The 27,895-nt window shown below is 36.9% G+C and overlaps 2 pseudogenes; one reads left to right on the forward strand and one right to left on the reverse strand.

Moving 5' to 3' along the window:
* Positions 1 to 27,895, forward strand: part of LOC124973076 (DNA-directed RNA polymerase II subunit RPB2-like) — a 92,427-nt pseudogene that overhangs the window by 40,852 nt on the left and 23,680 nt on the right.
* On the reverse strand, positions 14,342 to 14,440 carry LOC124973091 (uncharacterized; annotated as a pseudogene).

The raw sequence follows: 27,895 nt of genomic DNA on the forward strand, positions 1-27,895 counted from the left end.
TAATAAAGGATGGGTGTTGTGGCTCAGTGATTAATCACCCCTGGCTTCACTCTCTGGTGAAGAAGAAGACAAATTTAAAAAGAAATAAGCCCATAATCTTAGAACCCATTAGTACATACTTTTAAAATTCTAGTGTGTTCATGCTTGTAATCCCAGCAATGCAGGAGGCTGAAACAAGATGATCACCAGGTTCAAGGACAAGGACAGCCTTAACAACTTAGCAAAGCCCTAAGCAACTTACAAAGAAACTGTGTCAGAATAAAAAATAAAAAGGACTGGGGACATGTGTCAGTGGTAACGCACCCTTGATTTCAATCCCCATTACCCCCACCTCCCAAAACTTGTAATCCTCCTGCCTCTGACGTTGTTGGGATTACAGGTCTGCACCACTGCACCCAGCACCTTTTAAAAGACAAATATCTCAACTTTCAAAAATGAAATAAAATGGGAACATAGCAGAATATTAAGATCAAGTAAATTTAGATGAGGTGTAAAAGAAAATTCTAGTGTTTTTTCTTTTCTTCTAGATTCTATTACACTTCACTTAGGTGGTTTTATTGACAAAATTGTTTGTCTCAAAACTACTGCCTATGAAGTTTATTTTAAAAATAGGAACATTTGGGGCTGGGGTTATGGTTAATAGTAGAGCACTCACTGAGTGCATGTGAGTTACTGGGTTCGATGTCCAGCACCACATAAAAATAAATAAATAAAAATAAAGGTGTGCACCAACAACTAAAAAAATATTTTAAAATTTGGGGACTTTAGAGGGGAAAATGTTTTTATTTTCCCCTCCCACTTCCCTCCTTTGTAGTTTTAGAGGGTGAACATTATGGCTTACTATAAAAACTTGTCACTGGAAATATCCAAGCAGACCCTGGGTAACCAGATCTCAGGTAATCTTGGGGCTGGGGAGATAGCTCAGTTGGTAAAGTGCTTGCCTTACAAGCACAGGGCCCTGGGTTCAATCCCCAGCACCGAAAAAAAAAAAAAGGGGGGGGGGAATCTTGTATTGGGTAGGAGTTTGGTGTCAGTGAATGTGAGCCCTTCCTAGTTTCACTTGTGCTTCCATGTGGTTAAGATTTTGAGTCAAATGATACTTGTGTAGCCCATTTAGGATTGAACTTTGATCCTTTGTGTGGTTACTCTTGTGCATTGCTTAGACAGTCTCCCAAATATCAATTAAATGAGAAATTGTTGGTCTATTCCAAGTCCTTTTATTTAATAGAAAATGGAAGTTATCTTTCAAATCCCATGTTTTTAGGTCTGTTTTCTATTGCTCATACAAAGAACAGGAGTCTAAAAAAGGATTTGATCAAGAAGAGGTTTTTGAGAAGACTACACGTGAAACATGCCAGGGTAAGTGACATTAATATTTAAATCATGGAATTTAAAGTTAGTTTATAGTAGTTTTCCTAAGTAATTTTGCCAGGTTGTGCCCCTTAACCCCCTTATTTTGCATTATGGGAATGTGTTTTCATGTTCTTCCTAGAACTCCTAGTGTATTTGCTGAATCTCTTTGTACCTTCAAGGAATGTTCCTGCATGGGGAGGAAATTTAGGAAATCAGAGAGGTTGAGTAATTTCATGGGCTGTACCTCACAGTCCTATTCTCACTGTTCTATGTTTATAGTTGTTTTTCATTTTGTACATTTGCATATGAACTCCCCTTTTCTCTCCCACACTGTGATGTGGCTATAATATTTGTTCAACCATAATACTTGTAAACATTTAAAAAAACAAATGAGAACATATTAAGAATTTGCTGTTTCAAATAGAAAATGTGAACATACTTTCTAAAGTTGTTATTATTTTTATGGACATGTAAAAACTACTTATACAGTGGGATAGATGGGATGTTCCCAGAGAGATATATCTTCTACAATTTTGATTTCTCAGGGGCATTGCATAAAGATGAATGTATTCAATTCCCTTTGGTTTATTCCTGTTACTTCATTTCCATTGGCTTATTCTATGTGGTAGTGAGTTGATGTTCAGTGGAGTTAAGATAGCACAAGATGGAATTCACAATTCTTTGAGGAGATGTGCAGAGAACACAGATTTTCTGTGTCTCATATAATGTGGAGATGACAATACATACACATACTAAAATCCACTCAGTAGATGTCTGTCATGGGAGCATCTGCTCAGTCCAGTGTTCTTTTTTCTTACAAACTTTGTTTATAAACTGTGGTATTACAGAATTTAGAAGTTTGTAGTATTTGGAATGAGGGCTTTAGATTACTAATAAACTTGATTTGTAGTGGTAGAGATTGCTATGAACTTCTTACTGACTTAGAACTGATTGGTGTGTGTGGATTTTAATCTTTGTTGGGGATTATGGGACATTTTCATTACTTTTATGCATGGGAGTATAATTTTTAAAAATTAAATGTTTTCTCACAGGTATGAGGCATGCTATTTATGACAGGCTGGATGATGATGGTTTGATAGCCCCAGAGGTTCGTGTATCTGGAGATGATGTCATAATAGGTAAGATAGTCATCCTGCCTGAAAATGAGGATGAATTGGAGAGCACCAACTGTCGCTGTACCAAGACAGACTGACTGTAGCAGTTTCCTCAGAACCAGTGAAACAGGCATTGTGGATCAGGTTAAGGTATCTCTCAACCAGGAAGGATATAAATTTTGTAAAATAAGGGTGAATATAGCTTTATCCATTTTGTGTAACTGGTTTTAGTAAGTAAACCAATTTTACTTAACCTATTTTTATGTGACTTCAGGTACACACTATTAGAATTCCACAGATTGGAGACAAATTTGCGAGCAGACGTGGTCAGAAGGGTATCTATGGTATTCAGTATAGACAAGAGGTAGGTGTCTTTGATCTCCCTCACTCCTAACCCAGAGTTTTGGTGAACATTTTATTAATTCACAGTTTTCTTTAACTTAATTAACTTTTACATTTTAGTGTTGAATGTGAACATATCACCTTGAACAGAATTTAGGACATACAAAAATTTGGGGGTGGTGTCTGTTCTGGTTTTGTAACTAAAAGTAAGATTTTCAATATCTGTTAAGTTTTCTCTAAAAACTTTTCTTTATAGGACATGCCTTTTACCTGTGAAGGTATTATGCCTGATATCATCATAAATCCCCATGCCATCCCCTCTCATATGACTATTGGTCACTTGATTGAATGTCTGCAAGGCAAGGTAAGAGATTGTTTTGAAAAATATAGGTTGTCAATGATGATTTTTCCTAAACAATGATGGATTGTTTCTCTCATATTTGAGCCAGGGTACTTTGTTAAAAGTTGGTATCATACTTATTTTCCAGCTTTCAAGTTGGTTAAAGTTCTGCTTTTTTATTAAAGAAATTTGCAAAATTATGATCAATACATAATTTTTTAAGATGCATTAACTTTATCAACATATATGTTTATCTTATTAACTGGTTCTTTTCTACATATGGAAGAGTTAATTTATTGGTGGTTCATATATTGTGAACTTAGTAATTTTATAGCTGTATTGTCAGCTGTGCATGCATTCTTCTGTGGAGGCATTCTAGTGTTAAGTACCTTAACAAGATAGAATGGCTATAGACTAATACATAAATGATGTCATTTTCCTTGAGCCATTGGAAGTATTTGGGAGTATTACTGTTTTTGTACATTAGCCCATGAATAGATATGTATTTGAAGGATTAAAGTTTGAGTTTTTCTCTTTTATGTTAATTTGTTATGAATATTTTGTGGAAGATGTTAATAAAATGAATCTCTTTATTTTACAGCTTTTAAGTCCTAAAATTTGCCTACTATAGAAAGAGATTTTTTTTACTTGAGTGTATTTTTATTGATATATAACTCGTAAGGGAAAACAAAATGGAAACAGCAATTTTATTAAGATTTTTTTAAACTGGTGTGAAGCAGCATTTTTAACACTTTTATTTCAAAGGTATTGGCTAACAAGGGTGAAATTGGTGATGCCACTCCATTTAATGATGCTGTTAATATACAGAAGATTTCTAATCTTTTGTCTGATTATGGCTATCATCTCAGAGGAAATGAGGTATATTTTCTCTTACTGTAGTAATTTTTTATGTGTATTCTTTATTGCATAGTTTTATTCTTCAAAATCAAACCTTTTAGCACATATTTAAAATATGCACACAAATCATAAATGAACAGCTTGATGAATTTTAACAAAGTAAACATCCCTGCATGACTAATGTAAGCATCTGGAAAGGAAAATCACCTTTTTATGCCTAGAGCCCCCTTCTACTCACTTCCTCCTACCCACACTATAAGCTAGCACTCTCTTGACTGCTAACATTATACATTAGTTTTATCTGTTTTGATTTATACAAATGGAACTATATAGTACATATACATATGTCCTTTAAACTTGTTTAATGTTTAGTTCTGTGCTTCATCATCATCTTGTTATTAATTAGCCATTTATTTGAAGAATGTCAAACATGGAAAAATAGGAAAGGTTGTATAATGTTTCTGTCACTCCACTTCTAGTAATCAACTTGTGAATGATTTTATTACCATATCATCTTCTCACTTGGAATAACTCATAATTATTTTAAAACAAGACCCAAACATCATGTAATTTCTTCTATAAATATTTCAGTTGTATCTATAAAAAAGCAATTCTCAAATTTCTTGATCCTAAGAGTCCAGAGAGCTTTTGTTCATGCAAGTGAGGTATCTCTTGATACTTATTACATTAGAAATTAAAACTGGAGCAGGTGTGGTGTACATATCTGAGGCAGGAGAATTGTAAGTTCAAGGCCATCTTCAACAATGTATAAACAAAACGGGCTATAATAATTCTATAACAATTTTATCCAAAAAAGGGCTAGGGTTCATCAGTAGAGTTCCTCTGGGTTCAATCCCTATTATCGCAAAAACACACACACACACCCCAAAAAATTAATTTGAAAGATTTAAATATTTACTAATTTATTTTGAAAACATTTATAAACTCATTACATGTTACATAAATAATGTGCTTAAAATAGATGCATTTTCCAATTCTGACAAGAGTGATCATGGTTTACATTCTTGTACATTTCTTTAATGAACTGACTTTTTAAAAGATACCTGGTTTAAAAAACAAAACAAAAACAAAAATCCCAACTTTATAAAATGATATGCAGTCCCCAGCACCACAAAGAAAACCTGGATTTTTCTGGCCCCTTCTTATTAATTCCATTACAGTATTGTAAATTTTTAAAAAATATTTAAGTACATGAAGAATATCTGATCTCATGAAGATACCTGGTTAGAAAGGGGAGGGATATTTTGATTTTTTCAGGTAATTGCATTTATTTTTTGATGTGACACCAACACTACAAATTATAGTTACTTAAAGGTTAGTCATGATAATAGAATCTAAACTTCATTGATTTGTTGTGAGCTTTGAATGCATTTTTTGCAAATACAGTTTTTTTCCCCAAATGCATAGTTTTGAAGCATCATAATTGGTCATTTGTAAAATAATGGTTTACTGAGTTATACAGAATTTCACTTGTTGACATATTTCATTACACATGTGTGTGTGTTAAAAAATTGTATTTGTTAATATCACCACTGATATCATTTAGAAAAGGCTATATGGAGAAGCATCAAGTCCATGGTTGTGGGTCATTTTCTAAAATCCTGATTTTTTTTTTTTTTGCTTAGGACAAAAAATTTTTTAAATTTTTTTGTTTGTTTTTAGATGTATACAATACCTTTATTTTGTTTATTTTTGTGTGGTGCTGAGTATTGAACCCAGTGCCTTGCACATGCCAGGCAAACACTTTTCCACTGAGCCACAACACCAGCCCCATTAGGTCAATTTTTAATCATGATTTTCAGCAGATATTTAAAATTGTTATTCTTTTTTTTCATGCAAGAGATTTTGTTAAAGGGACAGGAAGAGAGTCTGCCCACAGGGTGAATGAGAGAGAGAGAAAATGTGTGTGTGTGAGAGAGAGAGAGAATGAGAGAGTGAGAAAAAAGTGTGAGTGAGCAAGAGTAAGAGAGAGAGTAAGGAGAGAAAGTGAGTGAGAGTGAGGAGAAGAAGGAGGGAGTGAGAAAGTGAGTGAGAATGAGAAAGAGAGAGCTAAAATTGTTATTCTTGGAGTAAAAAGTTCACTTTGTTCATTTTCTTTGATTTCTTTGCCAGATATCTAAGTTTGAATTAACATTGTTGGTGTGAATGTTATTGATAACATGGTTGGTGTCAGCTGGCTTTCAGGTAGAAAAGATGTTCTGTTATTAGGAATAAAGTTAGTTGTTCAGAATTGTGCAAGTGCTTTTCTGAAGGACAATCATCTTCTTCCTATAGTGGATACTTTTTTGAGGACTTTCTTTTTGTTTGGAATATTAAAAAGATGGGTATTCCAGGATCAGGGTTTGATAATCATTTTTACTGTTCATTAAGGACATTCTTGGACTGGAAATGTAGTTCAGTTGGTAGAGTGCATGCATGATGCCCTTGTTTGAATCCCCAGCCCCCCCACACACACAAACACACACACAAAGACATTCTTAAGTAAAACTGACCTTTACTTCAGGCCAAATACAACTGCTGGTAAAGTTTGATTCCACTGCCTTGATTTATGCTAACATGTCACTAGTTTTATTCACTTTTGCATTATCAAGTACAAGTGTCAACACAGTGAAATAAGCAAAGAATACATTGTATTACTATAAAAATATTTTTGACACTCAGGATGTCTACAGAGCACACTTTGAAAGACTCTGTTCTAAAAGATTAGTACATTTTAAAAAGGTCCTAACCTTCTTAGTATTACTAAATATGAGTTCAGACTTACAATTATTACATAATTCTTTAAACAGTTTTTTCTTTGAACACAACTTTTCATTTCTCTTGTTATACACAATTCAGAGTCACACTATTCTTGCAATCATACATGTACATAGGGTAATCATGTCTGTCTCATTCCACCTTCTTTCCCATACCCATACCTCCTTCCTCCCTTCACTCCCATTATGGATCAGTATCCACATATCACAAGAAAACATTTGACTTTTGGTTTTTTGGGATTGGCTTATTTTTCTTAGCATGATATGCCCTGGCTCCATCCATTTACCTGGAAATGCCATAACTTCATTCTTCTTTAAGGTTGAGTAATATTCCATTGTGGTAAATATATGCCACAGTTTCCTTATCATTTATCATCTATTGAAGAGTTATTGTGAATTGAGGTGCTATAAATATTGATATTACTCTGTCCCTGTAATATGCTGATTTTAGGTCCTTTGGGTATATACCATGGAGTGGGATGACTGGGTCAAATGGTGTAAGGAATTTCCATAGTGCTTTCCAGAGTAGTGGCACCTATTTGCAGTCCTACCAGCAATGTATGAGTGTTCCTTTTCCCCCACATCCTTGACAACACTCATTGTTGCTAGTATTCTTGATAATTGCCATTCTGACTGGAGTGAGATGAAGTCTTAGACCAGTTTTGTTTTGCATTTCTCTAATTGCAAGAGATGAAGAACATTTTTTCATGTTTATTGATTGATTGCTTTTCTCTGTGAAGTGGTCAATTCCTTAGCCCATTTATTGATTGGGTTATTTGACTTAATTTTTTTGGGGGGGTGTTAAGTTTTGTGAGTTCTTTATATATCCTAGAGATTAGTGCTCTGTGTGTGTGGTAAAGATTTTCTCTCATTTGGTAAGCTTGTTCTTCACATTACTGATTGTTTCCTTTGCTGAGAAGAAGCTTTTCAATTTGAATCCATCCCATTTATAGATCCTTGATTTCACTTCTTGTGCTTCAGGAGTCTTGTTAAGGAAGTCAGGTCCTAAGTCAACATGAGGGATATTTGGGCCTACTTTTCTTCTATAAGATGCAGGATCTCTGGTCTAATTCTTAGGTCCTTGATCCACTTTGAGTTGAATTTTGTGCAGGGTGAGAGATAGAGGTTTAATTTCATTTTGCTGCATACGGATTTCCAGTTTTATGAGCACCATTTGTTGAAGAGGCTATCTTTTCTTCAATGTATACTTTTGGTGCCTTTGTCTAGTAAGAGATAACTGTATTTATGTGGGTTTGTCTCTGTGCCTTCTATTTTGTACCATTGGTCTACCTGTCTATTTTGGTGCCAGTACCATGACATTTTTGTTACTATAGCTCCATAGTATAGTTTAACATCTGGTATTTTGATGCCTCCTGCTTCACTCTTCTTGCTGTGTTGCTTTGGCTACTTTGGGTCTCTTAGTTTTCCAAAAGAATTTCATGATTGCTTTCTCTATTTCTATGAGGAATGTCATTGGGAAATTTGTTGGTTTTTAAACAGGATGAAAATAGGGTTATGTTTTGCAATTGATATGTTTCTGAAGTCCTTTTTAAAAATAATCTAGAGGCTGACCTCCATCCTTTTCTTCTTGTAGATAGGTGAAGAAATAGGACTATTTATTTTGGAAGGTTTAAAATAGTCTGGGTTTTGCTGTTTACATCTCATGGTTATGTTGTTCTATAAAGAGCTAATTATATCAAAAGGTTCAATGATACTTAGGGTTTGAGGGTTTTTTTAAATGTATCAGACATTGAATTCAGTGTGCAGTAGCACTGAGCTACACTCCTAGCTCTTTTTATTTTGAGACAGGGTCTCACTAAATTGCTGAGGCTGGCCTTGAACTTGCAGTCTTCTATCTCAGGGTATCAAATTTCTGGAAATACAGGTGTGTGCCACCATGCCTGGCCTCAGGCTTGAGGTTTGGACAGTTATACCTCTTACGTGGTATCATGTATTTATAGTGTCTGGTCACCTTTCTTTTTATGATATAGTAGCTACTGATGATCACTGTCTTAAGCAGATTTCAAAATAATGAGTTTGTTATTCAGTATTCTTCAAAGTTGAATAATGACTTTTTTTTTTTTTTTTGAGAAACACATAGGGGACTCCTGTTCCAGAGGCCCATCAGTGGGAACATTTTTTTTTCTTTGTAATACTGTAAATCTATTTGTTTTGTTTTATGTATTTTATGTTAATACATTTGTTATCATCCTCTGGCACAATGTATTTCATTTCTGTGTTGGGGAAACCTATAATCATTCACCTGTTTTTCTATTGCATTTGCCAACATTACATTTATCATTTCAGGTGTTTCTTCTTGGGAAGCTCGTTTATTGAAAAGCTGCTTTGTTTAGATTTACTTTTGTAATTCACTTTTGAATGTAGAGTTGAATTCTAGAAAGTTAAATAATAATATGATGAGCCTATTCACCATGTGTTTTATGAGGAAAATTACATGCTGTACTTGAGATATAATGTATTTATTCCATTTGGGTGCCTTCTAATGAACATCAAATGGTTGTTAGGCTTCTCTCTTTCCTACCAGCAGAGAGAATGCTAGGTGTTTTAGTTAGCTGTTTTTGCTGCTGTGACTAAAAATCTGACCAGAACAATTGTAGAAGAGGAAAAGTCTATTTGAGCACTAACAGTTTCAAAGATCTTAGTCCTTAGAAGGCTATCTCCATTCCTTGTTGGCTCAAGGTGAGGTAGAACATCACGGAAGAAGAGTGTAGCAGAAGGGGAAGCAGCTTATTTGGTGAGCAAGTAGCAGAGAGACTCCACTTGTCAGATACAAATATAAACCCCCAAATCCATGCTCCCAATTCCCACCTCCTCCAGCCACACCCCACCACTTCAGTTACCACTCAGATAACTGCTATTAGGGGATTAATTCACTGATTGGGTTAAGATTCTTACAACCTAATTGTTTCTCCTCTGAACCTTCTTGTATTGTTTCACACATGGGCTTTTGGGGGATACCACATATAACCCTAGGGTATATAAATTAAGGTTGGATTCTCTTTCTTTGCTAGTATCATCCTTAACCTTTGTTGTTAGTCAAGGTGGTGTTTATAATTTTAAAAAAGTACAAAATAATCTGATGTTTCCCCTCAATAGTGATGGCGGCCTGCATTTTGGAGAAATGGAACAAGATTGTCAGATTGCCCATGGAGCAGCCCAGTTTTAAGACAAAGTTTGTTTCAGGCATCAGATCCATATCAGGTTCATGTTTGCAATCTTTGTGTAATAATGGTAATTGTTAACACCAGGACCCATACATATGAATGCAGGGGTTGTCGCAATAAAATCCAGGTGTGTATAGACTTGATCATTTTTTAAGATATAATCATGTTGGGCTATTGATCCAGGAAGACTGAGTATGATGGAACAGGTTGGTCTTTTCCCAATTTTGGTAACATAGCCTCTGTGAGATGCCTAGTTTTATACAAGGAAAAAGACTTATTTTTCCAAGTCCGTGGAATTTTGATAATTTATCAAGGCCATTCATGGTTTTGAAATAATAAGACCTTCCTTGCACAGGAATTTTAAAGAGCAAGCTTTTCTTAAACCTTTTGAGGAGGATGAATACAAATTGTGTCTGGAAAAAAAAAGGTAGAAAACATCACAGAGCCTGGTTAGGGGAAAGAAGTACCTGAAGCAAGGAGACAGGATAGGTGAACACTTCAGTGCTGCTTGTTCACTTGTCAGCTATAGTATCAAATTCTTACCTTTTTCTGGGGCTAGAAAAGTGGGGTCACTGCATACAATCCTGCTAATTACTACTTAATTTTTCTTTTCAGATTTCTTTGGTGTGAATGTCTTACGCATGCAAGCTGTTGTTCCAGGAACTTATATCTATGAGCATTGCACCTTGAATGATGAGTGTTCTTGCTGGGCACAGTGGTACAGGACTATAATCCCAGAAATGTGGGAGACTGAGGCAGGAGAATGGCAAGTTCAAGTCAGCCTCAATAATTTAGCAAGACTTTTTTTATAAATAAGTAAATGAATTGAACTGGGGATATAGCTCAATGGTGGAGCACCCCTGGGTTTTATCCACAGTACCAGGAAAAATAACAAAAAAGTGTCTTATTTCTATGACATAGCTTTAAAAGAATGACAATGTATTCTGTTGCAATAGAAAACAATTTGTTTTGTTTAATGATATGAATGCTTTTCTTCTGTAAATAGACAATAAAGTTTTCTAGAGAGTCTTAATGTGTTGTCTTTAATTGGTATTTTTCTGTGTTAAAACAAGTGAATATAACAAACATTAGTGGATTGGATTATAAAAACTTGTTACTAGGCAAGAACAGGATTGTAATTATCTGGGACTACTTTTAGCTATTGTTGAGTAATGTAGTTTTTAGGTTTATAGTTCAGCACCTTCACCTGTTAAAAGGTAAAAAGATAAAAATCAGTTACATATATGGATATTGTTGACTTTCTAATTAGCAATTACTTCAGTGTTACAGATAAAAAAAGATGCTAAAATGCAGGAATAAAGGGTAGGGCATGGTGATGGGCACTCACACACAGTCCCAGCTACTTCAGCAGCTACTACAGGAGGGTCTCTTTGACCCTGGAGTTCAAGCCCAGCCTGGGCAACATAGCAAGACACCATCTCTTTAGAAATGCAAAACAAAACATTTGGATAAAGGATAAATGGGTAATAGTATAAATGACATGTTGAAGTTCTCTGAGGAATTTTAGCTATACAATGTTAGATATGGAAGGTAGTTTTACTGCTTTGGTCTATGTACAAAAGAGGATCTTATTATAGGCCTGGAAGCGGACAGTTCAGAAACACTAAGATGAGGTCCAGCAAGGCTAAGGAATTTTCTTTTGTGGTTCACATATCATTCAAAAATGCCACGTGTGTAGAAAAACTTATGGGAAATAGAAGCCATTCCAGTCAGGTTTGAGTTTTGATTCTACATGAAAGATAAGTTGAAAGCCTCTAAGTCATAATATTTGCCTTTGTCAGTCATCCAAATACTCTTTTGGAACCATGTAATCTACAATTAATGGCATACTAAATGCCCTTGGGGATTCCTAACTTAACTGAATTTTTATTAATAGTTGTGTTTGATGCTTTGATTCGTGGTTCTGTTTATTAAGCAGAAGTACTAGTCATTCTTTTGAGTGGCTGTGAGATTGATTACATACCTTTTTTCACTGGTATTTTATGTAAAGCATCAACCACTGTAATTTCTGCTGAAGTGGAAATTTGTCCTTGGGAATTGGATGCATGAAGTTCATATTCTCCAGCATCTTCCTTACTTATGGGAGATACATGTGGAGGAAAGAAGCATCTTTGTTTCCTCTGGTACTCTTTTTGTTCCCCTAGTAGTTTCCATGACATCATAATTTCCTAAGATTACCAAGGGATTTGCATCAAAGACACTGCTAGAATTAGTGCAAATCCTGTGCTGGAAGACTTACTGTCTGTTGAGAGGATTCATACTCTGAGGAAATGTCACTGGCAATTTTTTTTTTAAATTTTAGGATGGACACAATATCTTTATTTTATTTATTCACTTATTTTATGTGGTACTGAGGATCAAAACCTAGTGTCTGATGACATGCTAGGCAAGTGCTCTACCACTAAGCTACAACCCCGTGGTCAACTTTTGAAATAGTGCTGAGGGTTAAAAACTGGATAGGTGCACATGCCAGTTTGAGAGAAACCTTGATAGGTGATATTTTCTGAGTAATATCTGATTATCAAAGGTCAAATATAATTTATTAATCACTACTCAAAATAATGCTTGGGTCATTTAGTTTCCTATGAGAATTTTGCTTTGAACTTTTAGGAAAAAAACTGAGTTCTCATTAACTCACTGGTTGTTTCTAAAATATCCAACTTCATCACTTCCTTTAGTTTCCTTTGAATGGGACCAGTGAATTTTTGGTCAAACTATTCCAAAGAGATGTGGAAGAGGAAGTACTTTCAGGCTGGCAAAGACATTGGGTACCTTTGCCAGGCCTGTGTGTGTCTAATCCTAAGAAACAAATTCTTGCCAGCTCTTGGTATTCACCAACACACAGGTAGTTATTTCATGCTTTTCTGGGCCACCCTGGGTCTGAATGACCAGGTTGCCCCAGTTCCCAGTCAAGCATTCTGTCCTTCGAACTCCATACTGACTCCTTTGTACCTGCAAAAACACAAGGGAAGTCAGTTCTCCTCATCAAAACATCAACTTGGAAATGGATACATTGCCAGAATTGCACATGGTGGTCATCAGACTTTCTCATTGGGTTAAAATCAGCACTTTACCTACTTGTTCCTTTTCCCCAAATATTTACAAAACAGAGGTTCTCTTATATTTCTTCTGTTCCCAATATTTACAAAACAGAGGTCCTCTTACATTTTCTGTTTTCCTCTAAGCAGCATGTTTCAACCAAAACTAATGTACTTTTCTACAAGCGTGGGGAATGTGTGAGGTCAGGCTTTTCTGCCATTGACTGCTATCACTCACCCAGGCCCTTAGAAATTCTCCTCAGTGCTTGGCCTTTCCTGCCCAACAGGCCATGTTAGATTGACAAACTTTCACCCAGTGCTAGTTTTATCTTTGGTGAGCTTCAGGCTCTTCCTATAACAACCTAATAAATGGATAAATAGTAGCTCAAGTTCAAAGTAGTTCTGTTATTTTTTTTCTGAAGGCTAAGTATTCATCAAATAATTTACAGAAGACCTGAGGTCAAAAAGTCCTGTTAGATACATACTGCTGTCCTTGTTCTCTTATGATAAAACTTGCTGCCTATTTCTGTGCATGTCATGAGGAGATTCAGAAGATGGGTTAGGAGAAAATTTAGTTAGTTTAAGGCCAATATATATAAGCTTTGGAAAACAGAAGAAATTGTAGTCCCTCCACGTGTACTCCTTAGCAAGTTAGTTGCAGAGTACAAAATTTTAAGGTTTAAAAAAGATACAGGAAGCAATATTTGTTCATTCTATCTAGGTGTCTTTTAAGAACCAAGTGAGTATTGTTATTATCTTTGTAATTAGGAAGGATTTAAATTTCAGAGAGGTAGTTTTCTTTTCATTTTCTTCTATGCCAAAGTCATTGTTAATTTTTTAAATGGAATTTTCTCACATTGCTACCATTAGAGAAAACCAGGTAATTCAATCTTTCTCATATGAATGCTTATAAAGACAAAATGGATAACTGCTATGTTTTTCCTTTAATTCTCCAAATACCTGGCAGAAATGGTGTATTTTAGTAGCTTTTGAATTACTTATTTAAAAATGGTTTTGGGGCTGAGGGTATAGCTCAGTGTTAGAGTGCTTGCTTAGCAGGTGCAAGGACTGAGGTGTGGCCCCCAGCACATGCAACATGCACACACACACAGAAAAATAATGGATCTTAATAATTTGGGATAATTAGTAATTTGGTTCAGTGGTTAAAGTAATATCTGTGGCTTTTATTTATAAAATCCAAGAATTGTATAGATTTTTAGTGGTGGATTTGCTTTTGAGAAATATCTTTGTTTTAATGCTTTAGGAAAGTGAAGATAAAAAACAATCATTTTCATCCTTTTATTACCTGATTAAAAATATGGAATGCTTCATGAATTTGTGTGTCATTCTTGCACAGGGTCATGTTAATCTCTGTAGCATTCCAATTTTAGTATATCTGCTGCCAAAGCAAACACTTGTATAAAGGTTTTGTGTATGACCAAAACAAAAACACTATAGCACAGATGTACTGGATCTTAGCAACTGAGTAGTTGATTCCTGCCATTGCAACCTGGTGAGCATCGTCTTCATCAAGAACTTGCTAATGATATAACCCCAAGAGCATACTCGTGACAATGATCTCACCTCTCAATTCCTGAGAGTTGACTTATCTCAAGGAACACCTCCTCTTAAGAAATGCAGGTGACTATTGAAGCACTACTAACTTTCAGCACAGCTCCATGCTGAAAGTCTGATTGTAAGAGGCTTGTGTGTCCATCTGGTACTTGCTCAACTGTGCTGATTCTATTGATGAATAAGGAGAAAAAGTTGAGACCAGGGAGGGTTAGCATATTCAAAAGAGTTTTTTTATTTTTATTTCTTTTTCTCTGAGTCATGGGGGATTCAAACCCTAGCCCTTGCTAGGTGAATGCTCTAAAAAATTACCTATTTCTTCAGCACCAGAAGAACCCCTTTTAGGTACCCTCTAGATCCTATATGGGTCTGAGTATCTGAAATTCTATGCAGAAAAACCAGTCTCAGACAAAGCCAACAAATTTCTAATGCATTCTTCATTTTCCTTTTCCCAGCAATCATGCAAAGAACATTTTGTGCACATCATGACCCACAATCTAGGACAGTATCATGAGGGGAAAGGTTTATCCCTGTCTATTGCAGGAGGAAAAGGGTTGTAACTGATCAGTGAGCAGAAAATGACATCAGTGAGCATGGGGGCCTGGGTCAGGGGAAAGGCAGGCACATGTGGGAATTAGAATATGCTCAGGTTGTTAGTATAAAGGCCATCAAATGTGGATAAAAGCAGACTCACTATCTATGCCAATCTACACTTCTAACCATGTCTTCTTGGGCTACTCACCAAATGGGGATTATTAACCCCCTTCTCCTTTTGGGTCAGTTTCCAAGCCATCAGTTGGAGTAGTCAGGGACTAAAACTGACTTAAATGGTTCTCAGATTTCCTTCTCATCAGTACTTGGTAGCGTGGAATGAGAAAAGTACCATCCTCTTTGAGTTTACTCTTGACAGATTAGGTTGAGGCACTCCCAGAGTGCTGCTAATTTTTGGAGATCTAAATGGAAAGTTTAACCATCAGACACCAAGCTCTGCATGGGATATTTCCTTGGCTGAAGTCTACTCTGTACAGATCAGATAGACATACCACTAGGGCCTGGCAGATGTCTGTCACTGCTGTGTGTCTGGATCTTGGGAACTTACCAAGATTTCTACTTGTAGAATGCAGTGACCAAACATCTCAGGTGGTGGGGGTGGGGCTACATCAGAACCCTGCACAGTGCACTCACACAAGTATGGCCTTCCAAGGTCCAGTTCTCACAATCACTTGTTCCCATTCAATCTCCCAAACTCTTCAACTGGTTGTCCTCACTACCAGACTCAAAAGGAAAGAAGGCTGAACTTCCTCCTGTATCTCATTGTGTATAAACTTCTCTGTGCCTATTTCAATAGCATTCCACCACAGTCACCCTGGGCCACATGGTAGGCACTCTAGGGTTTTCACAGCAGTGAATTCAGTTGTGACCTCCACAAGATGGCTCTCTGCCACAGGACTCTGCTCACAAGTTGAGAAATGTGAATCACTTGTGAGCTAAGTTCAGACTGCCTTTCTGCTCTGTAACTGTACTTCCTTTTTTTTTTTTTTTTTTTGCCAAATATGACCACTATGTTTCTCTTTTTCTTTTCTCACAATGTCTGCCTGCCAGGTTTTGCTACTGTCACTGCCATCAGGCAGAGTACTGATGTATCCTTTATAGCCCTCTATGACAAAGACCAGACTTTCTGGGTCTCTTCCAGTCTCTGTGTCTAGCAGTGAACTCCCTCAGACACTTGCATGATTGTGCAGCTGTTCTGCAGCTACTTCAATTCTGAGCCACAGGGAAGCTAAAAAGTATAGTTTCCAAATATGCTGCCCTCTTAGCTTCTTTAAAACTTTAAAAAACAGAGTAAATATTCTTTATTTATTAAAAATAAATCTTACTCTGTTTTCTTATGAGGGAATTTCCCCACATAAAAACTTTATACTGAGAAAACATGATGTATTTACATGGACTAGAAACTGTAATGACTACAAACAGGTGAGTGTGCATTAGATTGGCGCTTTGTTGGAAATATCATATGTATAATTTTATTAGATTATTCTTGTTTTAATTTCCTTAATAAAAAGATCACAGAATATTCTAAAAATGGCAAGAAGGGAAGATTTTGTTACCCAAATCAAGGAACATTAACTGTCAATGAAAAATGCTAGTTACACCAACTAAGAAATAAGGATATGTTTTAGAAATAAGTTCTTGATCTACAAAACACATTTAATGCGAGCATCAGAGTTCAAAATATTTGATGATTCTTTGGCATCTTTAAATGTATTACTTTTTCTTATCTATATTCCCAAACAGAATTTAAACAGAAAAATTAAAAAAAATTCTTTGCAACATCTCCAAAGATTTTCTTGCATTTTGATACTTTAAACAAATACATGTTGCCTGAATGTCCAAATACACAACTGCATGTAGGAAACAAGAACTTAACAAGCTGTTTTTGCCTAATGGGTAACTAAAAGCAGGATAAAACATCTCGGCATTTCTGCCTCCATTGTCTCTTTTATTACCTTAAACTTTGGATCAACTTTGCAAATAGGCATGCTATTCACTTAAGGAGTGTTTAAAAACTGATAATACAAGTTTGATTAACCCTCAGCTTACCTACTCTATCCCATCTTTTCCAAGACTGGGGAGATCAATAAGAGAAGTAAGGTAATGTTAATGGCCTGTTAACTGCCAATTTCTGTGCCATCCTGTCCCAGTCCCTCAGAATGGTACCGAAGAGTCTCCAGTCATTGTCCTTAATGTTCCAGAAACAGGCAAATCAGCCAATGATGAGGCTGATTACTTCTTAAGCTTCATAGAACCAATTCTGAAATAATGACCAACCACACCAATATGACCAACACTGTCTAATTATGCATACTTCCTGCTTCCTGCTCCAATTCTTCTTCTATTTGAACTTAAAGCTCACATCAATATCCTCAAAGGCAGGCTGGTCTTTGATCCCCCTGGTCTTTCTGATTTAGCTCTACTGATTAAATTGTCTTTTTCCATTACTTTTTCCCATTTGACTTCTGCAGTGAGTGACCAGATCTAATTTTTTGGAACCCCTTGAACTTAGGACCCCTATGGCCTAAATCTCTGGTAAGAGACCATAGGATCCAATCATGTGAAAGAAAAGAAAGAAATGAAAAGAAAAGAAAGAAAAAGAAAAGAGAAAGAGAAAGGTAACCAACATCACAAAAACCATTCATAGCAAAATAATAGAAAGTTGAACTTCACAGGAAGTAAATGTGCATATTTTTGAGTGTTTTTTTTTCTGGAATTTAAAAAAATTAGCAAATAAAATTGTATTATTTATGTTGTACAACATGATGTTTTAGAATATATATACAATATGGGACGGCTAAATCAAGGACCCTCTCTGGAGATGGTGTGGACCTCACACAAACTAGACATATACTCTTACCATTGAGTTATATCCCCAGACTGCATAAATCAAGCTCACTAGCATATAAGTCACATACATTTTTGAGCAGTGTGGTGAGAGCAGATAAAATTTACTATCTTAGCAATTTTCAAGTACACAGTACATGTAATTACTATATTCATCACATTATAAGACAGAACTGAATTTATTCCTAACTAAAATTTGGTATCTTTTGACCAGCATCTCCCTAATCCCCACCAAGACTATTTTTTGCATACTTGCAGTTTTCCAAGCTTCTACTTTTATAGTAAAAATAAACTTCACTTTTTAAAAAAGCCTGCAAAATATACTCAAATATGTGGTTGCCATTTAAGAGTAGCATGGTTACCTAGACAAAACAATTTCTAGGTCACAGAAGAGAATAAAATAAATACAACTTAAACTCCTTTGTTTGAACTAAGACTGAGAAGAAAAGGAAAGTATTCTTTGTAACAAAATGACTCAAATTCATATACAGCTAAACCTAGAAAAGTAAATAATAGTTTTCAAATACTGACAATAAATAGGAACCACAAATTAATTTTCCAAAAGCAACACCAGAAAGTTATTACATGTTATAGACCCGTACTAAAAGTAGACAAAATCATAAGCCTTCAACCTTAAAAAAAAGTGCTCGTAATATATAAATAGCTGGATAAATCAAGGTGAAAATTTTAATTTGTATTCCAAAAAATGATTTTTAGCACCTTTTGAAAATCAAAAATTATACAGTTGATAACATTTCTCATAACTGAATTGATGCATCTGGGAGAGGGATACAAGAGAAGAAAAGTCACTCTGAAGGACCACTAATAAGATTAACTCAAAGCCTTCTGCTGAGCTGGGCAGAACACTTGCCTAGGATGCGTGAGGCACTGGGTCCAATTCTCAGCACCAGATAAATAAATAAAATAAATGTCCATCAATTAAAAAAAAGCCTACTTCTTGTAGTGTGGTGAATGATCAGTCTTTTTACATTTCCAGTTCAACACAGATATCACATTTACACAACATGTCATTCAAAAACTACTAGAAAATTAAAAAATGGAATAGAAAATACAAGCTTATATGTTTAATTATTATGACATAAGAGAGAAATTATTATCAAATTACTCCACATTTCCCAAAACCTTCAGTTTCTGTACTGACATACTGCAGCTCCAGTTCACTGATACCTCTTCCTGGTGGGGGCAGGAGTGGAGCACCACCAACATGACACTCACAGTTGATACCCAGTGCTCACTAGTTAGACCACATCAGCCACCCACAAATAAATTCCACTGAGATTTCTTTTCCCACAACTTTTCTTTCTCTATGATCTTAAATAAAATAGCATGTGAAAATTATGCAAAGTGAAGAGTTTCCAATCTCAAACCTAGACAAACAAAACAAAATTTAAAAAAACAATAGTCCAACTGGAAATTCATATGCAGCAAACTGCAACTAAATCCCTACCTCTCACCCTGCACAAAACTCAACTGAAAATGGATCAAGGTCCTAGGAATTAGATCAGAGACCCTGCACCAAATAGAAGAAAAAGTAGGTTCAAAACTTTACCATGTTGTTTTAGGATCAGACGTCCTTAATAAGACTCCCAAAGCACAAGAAATAAAAGCAGGAGTCAAAAAATGGAATAGATTCAAACAAAAGCTTTTTCTCAGCAAAAGGAACAATCAACAATGTGAAGAGAGAGTTTACAGAGTGGGAGAAAATCTTTGCCACATGCACTTCAGATAGAGCACTAACCTCCAGAATTTTTAAAGAACTCAAAAAACTTTACACCAAGAATACAAATAACCCAATCAATAAATGGTATAAGGAAATGAGTTGATACTTCACAGAAGATCTACAAGCAATCAACAAATACACAAAAAGTGTTCCACGTCTCAATGTAAATCAAAACCACCCTAAGATTTCATCTCATTTAAAACTCATTATCAAGCAACAATAGGTGTTGACAAGAATGTGAGGGAAAAGGTACACTCATACATTGCTGGTGGGGTTGCAAATTGGTGTAGCCACTCTGAAAAACAGTATGAAGATTCCTAGAAAACTTGGACTAGAAACACCATTTGACCCAGCTATCCCACTCCTTGGCCTATACCCAAAGGACTTAAAATCAACATACTACAGTGATACAGACACATCAATGTTTATAGTAGCTCAATTCACACTAGCTAGATTGTGGAACCAACCTAGATGCCCTTCAACAGGTGCATGGATAAATAATCTGTTTCATATATACACGATGGAATATTATTCAACCATAAAGAAGAATAAAATTGTGGCATTTGCAGGTAAATGGATGGAGTTGGAGAATATCATGCTAGGTGAAATAAGCCAATCCCAAACACCCAAAGACCAAAGGATTTCTCTGATAAATGGATGATGAAACATGATGGGAGGTGGGGGGAGATAGAAGAATGGAGGAAGGATGGATTTTGTAGAGGAAAATAAGGAATGAGGTGGGGACAGGGGGAAGGAAAGATAATAAAATGAGACATCTTTATCCTATGTACTTGTCTGTTTACACAAACAGTGTGACTCTACTTTGCGTACAACCAGAGAAATGAAAGTTGTACCCCCTTTGTGTACAATGAATCAAAATAATAATAATAAGAAAGCTCAATAAATACCTATTCCATTTTGACCTATTACTTTAAGTGATAAATACCAGGTACTAGATTTCCATTTAAAATGGGGATTATACAAAGCAAATAAATATGCTTCAGTCAGATATCAAAGACTTGCCATTTCTGATCTACTAAAACTTTGTTAGTAAACTTAATTTAGTGTTTTAATAGAAATAAGTAGTAGAAATTGGTTTACTCAACTTGAGTAAGAATTGATTTTGAGAGTAACCTGATCAAAGGTAAACAAACACAAAAAACTGAACACCTGTTGACTAATCTAATACAATTTCTCCAAATGGAAAATTGTGATGCCACAAGGTCATCTCGCCTAAGTATGTCAGCTATTTTATAAAATTATATTTAATTTTCCTTTAATTATAAAAATAAAGAGTTATTCTACTGGATATATTCAAAAAGATTTGTTTCCAAGAAATAAACATTTGAGTCTGTTAGAATTTTCATACCTCATTAAAACAAAAAAAAATTTCTGCAAAACAGTTTTAAGTCTAGTCACTTAAACAAGTAATCTTAGTAATCTTTAAAATTTTGTTCTACTTATTACATTAGTAATCTGAGATACTAAACTCCAAGATTATTCATCCAGGTGGTCAGATCCTGAACTATAAATCTAATATCTGAACAGTTACAATGGCTATATATATTGATAAAATATATCACAAAACAAATGATATTTTGGAGCAGAAGGAAAAAAAAAACAACTCAGAAATCCAATTACACTGCTGTGGTAGAATAAGCCTCATATATAGACTCAAAGACTCAGTTTTACATTGGATATTGTGGGTACCCTGAAGAAGTTACCCAACTGTCCTAGGCTTCAGTTTTCCTACCAGTCCTACTTCCAAGAAAAGCAGAACTATATACAGAAATGAATTGAAAATGTAAAGCCGCACACCAAATGCACCTACTAAGAAGAATACCCATGCTTTGTACCCAACCACTAGGGAGCTACCCACAGCAGCATCAAATTCACAGGTCACTTGCTACCAGGAGGGGCAATGAGTTTCTAATTTGAGATTCCACCTCTGGAAGGTATAAAAATTTTATTTTTAGAAGTGTTGTAAAGGAAATAGAACACTACAAATGAAAAAGAATTATTTAAGCAAAATGGCTACTTGTCACACATTGAGAGGTTACATGAGATTCAAAGAGCAATACCTAATTAAATCATTTATATTCAGAATTTCTATGTAATATATGTTAAATATAAAATCCACAAAGAAAAACCCCACAGACCATAAAAATATCACAAATGCAAGTTAAACAGATTAGCCACATATACCACCAAAGTATTGCTGCTCTGCTCTCATTTCTTCCAATAAAACAGTAAAGACGAACAGGCAAGAACAGGTACATATCTCTGTCCTTATTCTCACTTTAGCTAAAGATATATTTGATGATCTCACTCCCCCTGAGCAAACAAGGATTATATGATTGGATCTGTTAGGACAACAGAACAAAAGAGAATAGACAAAGAGACTCAAATATGTAACATTTACAGGGTACCCATAAACAAAGGACTACTGGAAATTGTGCTATTAATAAATATCTGGACAAAGGACTAGACTTTTTTTGTTTTTTTAAAAGATATTTTTATTTGTTGACAAACATTTATTTATTTTTAATTTTTTTTTCAGTTTTAGGGACACAATACTTTTATTTTTATATGGTGCTGAGAACCAAACCTAGTGCCTCCTCACACGTTAGGCAAACACTCTAGCACTGAGGCACAATGCCAGCCTATGGTTTTTAACTCTTCATGATATTGCTGATTCAATTATACAACTGTTGAGATTATATTCAAGAATTTAAATTTTAAATTATAATTAAATTTATATAAATTATAACACAAATTAAATTATAAAATAAAATAGTGTCTGATATGTAAAGTAACTTCACTCTGATATGTGAAGTTACAGACTAGAGGATGATAGAAAAACATTTCACTTTGATTTTTTTGCATTTATAAAATTTGAAGACTTACTAGATTTTACTGTCATCTCAAGCAAACTATCAATGACATTGGATAGGAGTCCTTTACTGGATATTCTCAAAAGACCTAATATTACAGGAACTGCTTGATACTCCAAAAACAATGTTTTTCCTTCATCTGTCATCAAATCCAAACAGAGAGAAATAATCAAATGCCTGAGCCAGGTAATCAGCTGAAAAACAATGCAAAATCATCTGCATATCAGTAATCAGGTTGGTAATCAGAGAGATAAAAAGAGCTTCATCAAAAGAAAAACAAAAACTAAACGACAAGGGATCACAGGCTAAATTTAGATTAATTTCCCCTTAATTTGTTAGAACTCAGTGGGAAAGGGAAGGATATGGTAAATTTCCTTTAAAATTTTTGTCTTTTAGTACTGAAACAACAAATAAGATCTATTTCTTTCTAGTAACCATTTTGTGAATATAGTTTGGCAAGTCATTTCTGCATCTTGTTTGATTTGATAAGACCATGGAAAGATCCCAGCAGGTAAGTTTCAGGGTGCAGCCTAGTTGTAAATCAGCAGCCAAGAAGGAGAGGCATGGCAGTTTGTATGAGGAAAGAACAACTCTCTTTGCATGTCTGGTTCATCCTGTCCTCCTTCCAACACACTGAGGGAATGACTCCCTCCTCTCTCATGAGCCCCCAGAGGAGTCACTCACCTTCACATGGAACATGGACATCCCATGTTCAATCTGTCTCCTTTCCAGACTTCCTTGGATAGGTGGATAAACCCAACAGGTGGAATGTGTCCTAAATCAATGATCTCCTAACACATGGCACGGCACTGCAGGCTCTTCTGAGCTAAGCACTCACCACCCATCTCTCCATGTGGCTGCTAGGACCCTAGGCTAGTTTCCTGACTCTGATGAAATCCCGGGTTGTCCCAGTGGTGGAGGAGTAGGGTTGAAGGGCAAATCCACTGGTGCCGGTGCTAAGATGTTTGAACCAAGTGCTCTCAAGCACCCCTCAGTCTCAGCTTGTTCCACTGGAATTTGTGGGGACTAATAGCCTGCATCAGGAGCCAGATGAGCTGCCTGTCGGCAAGAATGGTGTGGCCAATGGAGCACAGCTCCACCTATTGGACCTGGGTGGAAGTGCGATCTGTCAGACTTCAATGGGATCCCTTGTCCTGCCTGGTTAAGTGGGGATTTATCGCTCACGGGGATTTATCCCAATTACAGCCTGTTTCCTCACCACCCGAGCAGCAAGGATAGAATTATTTCTTTAAAAAGGCAAAACCCTGGCACCCGCTTCCTTCTTCTATCCTCTTACCCTCACAGCTGAGCCACTGCATGTCTTGAATGTGGGATGAAGTGGCCAGGAGCTGAAAGGTCTCTGGTTGCCATGGGAACAGTGACGCTTCCATATTCTCAATCCACTCCTCTATGACCTCAGGTGGAATCTGGAGTGCAGGTGCAATGTCACTGGAGCCACTCGTGAAAGTTTGTTGCCAAGGCTTTATAAACACTGTGGGGAGTGCAATCAAGTGCCTTCTCCTACCAGAGTTTTGAAAAGCAGTGACATTCACAATGTAGCTGACCAATGCCTGCTCCTTTCCCTTTGATTAGAGGAGTTCTCCCATGGATGGCTCTCAAGTCTCAGGAGAATTGTTAACCAATTGTTACATTTCTCTGAGGGGAACTGATTGCAATGAAATGAATGAAGAATCAAGGAAATGACTTTAGCCACTTATCTCTCTGTAATAAATCTTGAGAGTAATAAGTGAAAACATAATGAGGAGAAGATAGAAATTTAAAGAGGAATGTTTCTTTGTACTGCCATGTTTCGATTCTTTGACCCCAGACCATATAAGCCATCACCACATGCCTTTGCCTGTTTATATCTCCCAACAGGGTCTGGCTAAATTGCTGAAGCACTTTTCCTGAGGGAAACAGGCTTAGAAGAGGAGGCACAACTTCCTCTGCCTCAACAATTCCTGAGATGCTGGGCAAGATTCAGCACCTGAACTGGCTTGTGCATCATGCACAGCTCTCTGCTTTTTAGAATTTTTCAAAGAAAAGTCAAAAGGAAACACAAGAAAAAATATTTATAGGAAAATGTCATTTGATTTTGAATGTAATGTCTAGGGATTCATGTGTGAATTATCTCCAATATCTCCATTGGTAGTCACCTATTAAGCATCTTCTCAATCCCACATAGTCCTGCCTCTGCCCCTGCTCCTGGCGACCTTGGATCCCTGATATATTTTTCTGCTCATGGATAAATCAGCTACTTCCATTTTTGTCCTTAATTAAGAGGGGGAAACGCTTTCCCTCAGGCCACAGGGCTAGGCTTAGGTATTGACATGGAAACAAGTTCCACGCTGGATTTTTGAGAACAGGAGAATTAGGAATTCCTTAGACATTGTTTGGCTTGGTCACGATTGCTTCTCTGCATACTATTTCACAAATTAAGACTGTAGGTGATCAAGTGTTGGAACTCAGAGAAGCCATTCCAGCACAGGTCATATAGCCCATCTCAGAGTGCCTGCCTCGAATGCTTGACTCCCGGGTTTAAGTCCCCAGCACTGTGGGATTGTGGAAATAACAAACAAGAGAAACCAATCCTGAGCCTCCCAACCTTCTTTCATCTCTCTTTTTCTTTTATTACTCCTTTCATCACAAAAGAAATCAACACTCTAAAACAGCACCAATTTTACATGCAACCCAATTCCACCAACACCTTTCAGCAGACTACTGTTCTCCAAGAGAGCAGTGCTGCCCAGTCACATGCATTTCTTCAAAGTACTTTTACCATGAATTCACTCTATTCTTCTTAGGACAGAGATTCTTCAGCACCTTCTTCAGGTGCACATTGTAAACCAGAAATTTGCAAAGGCATTGTTGTTCTAAAAAGGGGAATGTGGGTCAGTATTCATGTTTGCATAGAGAATAAGTGGGCAATAACTGCTTCCTGTATTGGTTGTGTATGTTGAGGCTGATATATATCATGGAGTTTGTGGGGTGACCATGATCAATGACGAGTTTTATAGGGTCTCTTCTCCGAAGTTATTTTCCAGCTTCAACACCTTCAGCTTTTCTGGCCCCCAAAATATCCTTACTCTCCACTTTTGAATATTCAGTTTGAAGTTTTTCACCATTCCACATTTAGCACAGTCTATGTTCAAAATTGGTGTTATGCCCTGTGAATCTGTGCTCATCATGCAATTACCAGGCTGTTAATTCATCCCCCAGCTTGTGGTCTGCTCCATCCTGGGTCTTGTTAGAGGACTACTGGCAATATCCTACAGGTTCTTGTGACAGAGGTCATGAAGACAAACCCTTTTGTGAACATAGATTGGCAATTCACTTCTGCATCTTGTTTGATTTGATGTGACCCTGGAAATATCCAGGCAGAAAAGTTTCAGGGTACAGCCTAGTTTTAAGGCAGCAGCCAATGAAGAGTGGCCTGGCAGTTGGTGTGAGCAAAGAACAACTCTCCTTGCATGTCAGGTTCATACTGTCCTCCTTTCAAGTGCTGAGGGAATGACACCCTCCTCTCTCATGAGCCACCAGAAGTGCCTCTCAGCTTCACATGGAATGTGGACATCCCATGTTCCATCTGTCTACTTTCCAGGCTTAGGTGGATAGGTGGAGAAACACAACAGATGGAATGTGATGTGTCCCAAATCAATAATTACCTAACCCTTGGCGCTGCACTGCATGTTCTTCTGAGCTGAGCACTCACCACCTATCTCGCCGTGTGGTGGCTAGGCACCTAGGCTAGTTTCCTGACTCTGAAGAAAACCCAGGTTGTCTCAGTCCTGGAGGAGTGGGGTCGGAGGGCAAATGCACTGATGCCGGGGCTAAGATGGTTGACCCCAGTGCTCTCAAGCAACCCTTGGTACCAGCTTGTTCCACTGAAATTGTGGGAGCTAATAGCCTCCATCAGGAGTCAGATGAGCTGCCTGTCAGCAAGAATGGTACGTCCAACGGAGCACATCGCCACCTAGTGGCCCTGGCTGGAAGTGCGAGCTCTCAGACTTAAATGGGATAACTTGTCCTGCCTGGTTCTGTGGGGATTTATTGCTCACGGTTCTTTATCCCAATTACAGCCTGTTTCCTCATCACCTGGGCAACAAGGATAGAATTATTTCTTCAAAAAGGCAAGACCCTGGCACCCGTTCCTTTCATCTATACTCTTACCCTCACAGCTGAGCCACCACATGTCTTGGATGTGGGATGAAGTGGTCAGGAGCTGAAAGGTTTCTGGTAGCCTGGGAACCGTCACACTTCTATGTTCTCAGTCCGCTCCTCTATGACCTCAGGTGGAATCTGGAGTGCAGGTGCAATGTCACTGGAGCCACTCGAGAAAGTTTATGTTGCCAAAGGCTATATAGTCAGGAGATTGCAATCAAGTGCCTCCTCCTACCAGAGTTTTGATACACAACAACATTCACCACATAGCTGACCAATGCCTGTTCCTTTCCCTTTGATTAGAGGAGTTCTCCCATGGATGGTTCTCGTGTCACAGGAGACCAGTTAACAAATTGATACATTTCACTGAGGGAATTGATTGCAAAGAAATGAATGAAGGATCAAGGATATGATTTTAGCCACTTATCTCTCTGTAATAAATCTTGAGAGTAATAAGTGAAAACATAATGAGGAGAAGATAGAAATTTAAAGAGGAATGTTTCTTTGTACTGCCATGTTTCGATTCTTTGACCCCAGACCATATAAGCCATCACCACATGCCTTTGCCTGTTTATATCCCCCAACAGGGTCTGGCTGAAGCACTTTTCCTGAGGGAAACAGGCTTAGAAGAGGAGGCACAACTTCCTCTGCCTCAACAATTCCTGAGATGCTGGGCAAGATTCAGCACCTGAACTGGCTTGTGCATCATGCACAGCTCTCTGCTTTTTAGAATTTTTCAAAGAAAAGTCAAAAGGAAACACAAGAAAAAATATTTTATAGGAAAATGTCATTTGATTTTGAATGTAATGTCTAGGGATTCATGTGTGAATTATCTCCAATATCTCCATTGGTAGTCACCTATTGAGCATCTTCTCAATCCCACATATAGTTCTGCCTCTGCCCCTGCTCCTGGCGACCTTGGATCCCTGATATATTTTTCTGCTCATGGATCAATCAGCTACTTCCATTTTTGCCCTTAATTAAGAGGGGAAATATAATTCCCTCAGGCCACAGGGCTAGGCTTGTGTATTGACATGCACACCAGTTCCTTGCTGGATTTTTGTGACCAGGAGAATTAAGAATTCCTTACACATCGTTT

The sequence above is a fragment of the Sciurus carolinensis genome, assembly GCF_902686445.1.
Source record: "Sciurus carolinensis chromosome 14 unlocalized genomic scaffold, mSciCar1.2 SUPER_4_x, whole genome shotgun sequence".
NCBI classification, from domain to species: Eukaryota; Metazoa; Chordata; class Mammalia; order Rodentia; family Sciuridae; genus Sciurus; species Sciurus carolinensis.